Genomic DNA, 6000 nt, shown 5'->3' with positions numbered 1-6000 from the left:
ACTCTATGTCCTTTTAGTCCACTCTATGTCCTCTCAGTCCACTCCCAGTCTTCTCAGTCCACTCTATGTCGTCTGAGTCCACTCCCTGTCTTCTCAGTCCACAGTATGTCCTCTCAGTACACTCCCTGTGTTCTCAGTCCACACTATGTCCTCTCAGTCCACACTATGTTTTCTCAGTCCAGTCCATGTCTTCTCAGTCCACTCTATGTCCTCTCAGTCCACTCCATGTCCTCTCAGTCCACTCCCCGTCTTCTCAGTCCACTCTAAGTCCTCTCAGTCCACTCCCTGTCTTCTCAGTCCACTCAATGTCCTCTCAGTCTACTCCCTGACCTGTCAGTACACTCTACGTCCTCTCAGTCCACGCCCTGAATTTTCAGTCCACTCTATGTACTCTCAGTCAACTCCCTGTTTTCTCAATCCACTCTATGTCCTTTTAGTCCACTCTATGTACTCTCAGTCCACTCTATGTCGTCTGAGTCCACTCCCTGTCTTCTCAGTACACTCCATGTCCTCTCAGTCCACTCCCCGTCTTCTCAGTCCACTCTAAGTCCTCTCAGTCCACTCCCTGTCTTCTCAGTCCACTCAATGTACTCTCAGTCTACTCCCTGACCTCTCAGTCCACTCTATGTCCTCTCCGTCCACTCTGTGTCCTCTCCGTCCACGCCCTGACTTCTCAGTCCACTCTATGTCCTCTGAGTCCACTCCCAGTCTTTTCAGTCCACTCTATGTCTTCTATGTTCACTCTCAGTCCACTCTATGTCTTCTCTGTTCACTCTCAGTCCACTCTATGTCCTCTCAGTCCACTCGCTGTCTTCGCAGTCCAGTCTATGCCCTCTTAGTCCACTCCCTGTGTTCTCAGTCCACTCTATGTCTTCTCAGTCCACTCTATGTCCTCTCAGTCCACTCCATGTCTTCTCATTCCACTCTATGTACTCTCAGTCCACTCCCTGTCTTCTCAATCCACTCTATGTCCTTTTAGTCCACTCTATGTCCTCTCAGTCCACTCCCAGTCTTCTCAGTCCACTCTATGTCGTCTGAGTCCACTTCCTGTCTTCTCAGTCCACAGTATGTCCTCTCAGTACACTCCCTGTGTTCTCGGTCGACTCTATGTCCTCTCTGTCCACTCTATGTCCTCTCAATCCTCTCCCTGTGTTCTCAGTCCACTCTATCTCCTCTCAGTCCACTCTATGTCCTCTCAGTCCAATCCCTGTCTTCTCAGCCCACTCTATGTCCTCTCAGTCCACGCCCTGTCTTCTCAGTCCGCTCTATGTCCTCTGAGTCAACTCCCTCTCTTCTCACTTGACTCTGTGTCCTCTCAGTCCACGCTGTCTTCTCAGTCCACTCTATGTCCTCTCAGTCCACTCCCTGTCTACTCAGTCCACTCTATGTCCTCACAGTCCACTCCCTGTCTTCTCAGTCGACTCTATGTCGTCTCAGTCCACTCCCTGTCTTCTCATTCCACTCTATGTCCTCTCAGTCCACTCCCTGTCTTCTCAATCCACTCTATGTCCTTTAGTCCACTCGCTGTCCTCTCAGTCCACTCCATGTATTATCAGTCCACTCTATGTCCTCTCAGTCCACTCTTTGTCCTCTCTGTCCACTCCCTGTCTTCTCAGTCCACTCTATGTCCTCTCAGTCCACTCCCTGTCTTCTCAGTCCACTATATGCCTTCTCAGTCCACTCTATGTCTTCTCAGTCCAATCTAAGTCTTCTCAGTCCACTCTATGTCTTCTCAGTCCAATCTATGTCCTCTCAGTCCACTCCATGTCTTCTCGGTCCAATCTATGTCCTCTTAGTCCACTCTCTGTCCTCTCAGTCCACTCTATGTCCTCTTAGTCCACTCTATGTCCTCTCAGTCCACTCTATGTCCTCTTAGTCCACTCTGTGTCCTCTCAGTCCACATTCTGTCTTCTCAGTCCACTCAATGGCTTCTCAGTCCACTCTATTTCTTCTCAGTCCACTCTATGTCCTCTCAGTTTACTCCCTGTTTCTCAGTCCACTCTATGTCCTCTCAGTCCTCTCCCTGTCTTCTCAGTCCACTCTATGTCCTCTCAATCCACTCCATGTCCTCTCAGTCCGCTCCCTGTCTTCTGAGTCCACTCTATGTCCTCTCAGTCCACTCCCAGTCTTCTCAGTCCACTCTATGTCGTCTGAGTGCACTCCGTCTTCTCAGTCCACAGTATGTCCTCTCAGAACACACTCCCTGTGTTCTCAGTCCACTCTATGTCCTCTCAGTCCACTCTATGTCCTCTCAGTCCTCTTCCTGTGTTCTCAGTCCACTCTATGTCCTCTTAGTTCCCTGCTTTCTCAGTCCAATCTATGTTCTCTCAGTCCACTCCCTGACTTCTCAGTCCACTCTATGTCCTCTTAGTCCACTCCCTGTCTTCTCAGTCCACTCTATGTCCCTTCAGTCCACTCTATGTCCTCCCAGTCCACTCCCTGTCTTCACAGTCCACTCCCTGTCTTCTCAGTCCACCCCCTGTCTTCTGAGTCCACTCAATGTCCTCTTAGTTTTTCTCCCTGTCCTCTCAGTCCACTCTATGTCCTCTCAGTCCTCTCTATGTCCTCTTAGTCCACTCTATGTCCTCTGAGTCCACTCAATGTGCTCTAAATCCACTCTGTATGCTCTCAGTCCACTGTATGTCCTCTCAGTCCACTCTATGTGCTCTTATTCCACTCTATGTGCTCTGGGCCCACTCTCTCTCTCCTCTCAGTCATATCTGGTTCTTCTCTGTCTGCTCAGAGTCCCACCAGTTCACTCTCTGAGTTGTCACTCTACTCTATGTCCTCTCAGTCCACTCAATGTCCTGTCAGGCCACTCTTTCTTCTCCGTCCACTCTCTCTCTCTCATCTTAGTCCAATGTGGTTCCTCTCAGTCCACTCTCTGTCCTCTGAGTCCATTTTCTGCCCACTGAGTCCCCTCTCTGAGCTTGGACTCCTCTCTCTGTCCTCTCAGTCCACTCTATGTGCACTCAGTCCACTCTCTGTCCTCTCAGTCCTGTCTGCTTCCTCTCAGTTCACTCACAGTCAAACCAGTACTCTCTCTGTACTCATATTCCCCTGTCTGAATTCTTAGTCCACTTTATGTCCTCTCAGTCCACGCAGTGTTCTTTCAGTCCATTCTCTGTCCTCTCAGTCCACTGTATGTGCTCTCAGTGTATTTCCTTTCCTGTCATTGGGGATTATATGATCTGGTTTTGCAACAATTTGCATATCTGTCATACTCATACATATTTTTTGGGATTGCATTTATTCGGGGTTCGAACCCGGGTAATAATTTGTTTGTTGTACAGTTCTTTGCCGTACGGGTAGCTTGAGCTGTAAGCATAGTGTCTTTGCGACTCTGGTGTTCTGTCTGTAAACTACGTCCACGATTTAATACAGTTACAACTTATTACCTTTTCAAATACATGATGGCAGCTTTTCTCTCATCGCTATCGCTAAGGAGTGTAGTGTTGGCTCCCATGCATACATGCTTAATTTGATTTACGTAGTAGCCTTGCGCGCGTCCGCCATGACAGTTCGCCTTGGCAACAGTTTATTGGATTATACCTTTGCTGTACCTATTGAAATGTTTTTTCAATGTATACTTGTGACAACCTGAATCTATATAGGTACTCTTGACTAATTAACATTGTGAAGATCTTGGTGAGCCAAGATCTTGTGCAGACATATATCAACAAGTGGATGTATTACAAAACATATGGACTACTTTAACCATCCCTATTGATAAATCACAATCTCTAATAATTAGAACATATTTGTATTTTGTATAGTCAGGTAAATTCTTGAAAATACTACTTACAACATAATCAGCAATAAAAGCCCATTAAGACAATTTCAATATTTTTATTAATTTCGTCATAACATTAATCTTCTACAACATCCACACATTCAAACTCAAATACGATATTTTCTAGGAACGACTTCACCGCATTTGCATTTGTATTTATTTACTCTTGCACCAATAATTTTTTAAGCTTTTTTATGTAAATAGGCCTACTTGCGCAGTATTCCGAACTATAACGGAACTTGAAATATCTTGCATAAGACGCTTTATAGGGTCCACTAACCCTGTCGTTAATAATAATAAGAAAAATCGCACAATGTGCAGGAGTGTGTTCATAACTCTGTGCTCAGCGCGGTCAATGATATGTTTCTGTTGCTGCACTGTAGAACGTGATGTCTACCACACGGTTTACCGCACCAATCACATACGCAGTCTGAGTTTGGTTCGTGATACCTCTTTGCTGAACATGCTTTGTAATGGAAACCGTGCACTGCGAAACGGGTTACCGAATGCCTAAGATCATAACCACTTTTTGTCCATTCTATGGAAGTCATTGCGTCCGTGGTGTAGAAGTCACTCCAAATTTCTTGTTTCTTCTCCTTCAACTCGTGGAGTAGTTCGTCATAGCCTGCAGTAGATGGCAACATCTTCTCATATCGTAGATCTTCGATGTAGAAGGGCTCTCTTGCCAATTCGTATGCCAAGCGTGATAGCGTGTACTTTGATATACTCATAACTCTTTTCAGAAACACTGCTTTTACTCTCTCTAGTTCCCTCAGGTCTTTCTTTTTAAAGTGATCCCAGATGAGTTCCAAGCCTAGATCATATATAAAACAGATTGACCAAGCTTATATTAAATTTAGACGCAACTGGAAAATAACGGACGCTATGCGTCGCTAGTGTCGAGAAATGAGCTTGCAATAACAAACACTAGATGGCAGAGTACCTGAACAGTACATAGAGTAATACGACTGTGGGATGACTTTTTTACGTCATGCCACCTCCAAATTTCTTTCTCATTGTAATGTGAGGTTATGTTACAATAAGACTTTGATGTGTCGCTAAATTGTAGTATACAGAAGTTTGTTTTACCCAAATTCATCAACACACATAGATGACATTTTGGTACATGGCTGATATAATGTTGTTTGCGTTCAATATATAATCTGTCATCATTTAATGTACGAAATCTAATTGTTTTTAATTTTCAGTATACAATACCTCCCTAGCAACAATTATCACAAAATATTAAAAAGAGCAGATTTGTCTGCGTTTGTTGAATGCACATCATGATGCTCACGAAAAGGCACTAATTTATTTTGTGTGAACAAGATTACAATTTTTGAATATGAAGGAAAAGCAGGTATCCCTCTTCTGAAATTTATCCGAAAGGGGAAGAATTACAACTCCCTACCCCCAAACATGTTTCCTCTTTTCTAGGCCTATATGTTTTCATTTTACAGGTGTATTATATGATGCGATATGGAAGCAGATAAATAATAACTGTACGTTTCTCGTCCACATTAAATTCAACGTGTTCATAACGTAGACCTGATATATTGCTTCATGTAGGCTACACAGCCGGCAGTGTTCTTTTTACGAATAAGCGGTCGTACTAATCATTTTCTTTTCATCTGAACTATTGCTAGAATATGCGTTTGTGTTTTTATTTGCCCTGTATGTTGTTAAATAACTACTGAACATCGTCTTTGGTTAACAAATTGTTCTAGTATTCGTTTTATATCAGTCTTACGGTATTGAATTATGTCCATAACGTGGGCGAGATATTGTCAGGCTGGAAAATTCGCTCTGAATGCATTTTTTTACACAATTTTCTAATTTTCAGCAGATTTACGATACCCTGTGCGGTTTCTCTGCCAATGCAGAGTTAATTGCAATATACGGTAATTCTGTTATTTTCCTGACACTTTTATATCCGTTCTCAAACGTACTGATTTAGATTCTTTACCCTACTGTAGGTATTTTGCTCTCTACAAATCATCGTTAGTCAAATGAAATAGCCTACAATAGTTGTTTGCAACGAATTAGTAGACAACCTCAATCCCTCCTGACCGCCTCCCTTACGAATTTCTTTCTCACTTTAATCAAATTTACTTTATACTGGTCCTTAAATTACTGAAACTAGTGCTGAGGTAGTTACGGTGATTTCTGAAGTGAAAATCGTTCAATTTATAAGGGTGAAATCAAAA

Source organism: Periplaneta americana, chromosome 15 (assembly GCF_040183065.1).
Source record: "Periplaneta americana isolate PAMFEO1 chromosome 15, P.americana_PAMFEO1_priV1, whole genome shotgun sequence".
Classification (NCBI taxonomy): Eukaryota; Metazoa; Arthropoda; class Insecta; order Blattodea; family Blattidae; genus Periplaneta; species Periplaneta americana.
Note: the sequence above shows the minus strand (reverse complement) of the source record.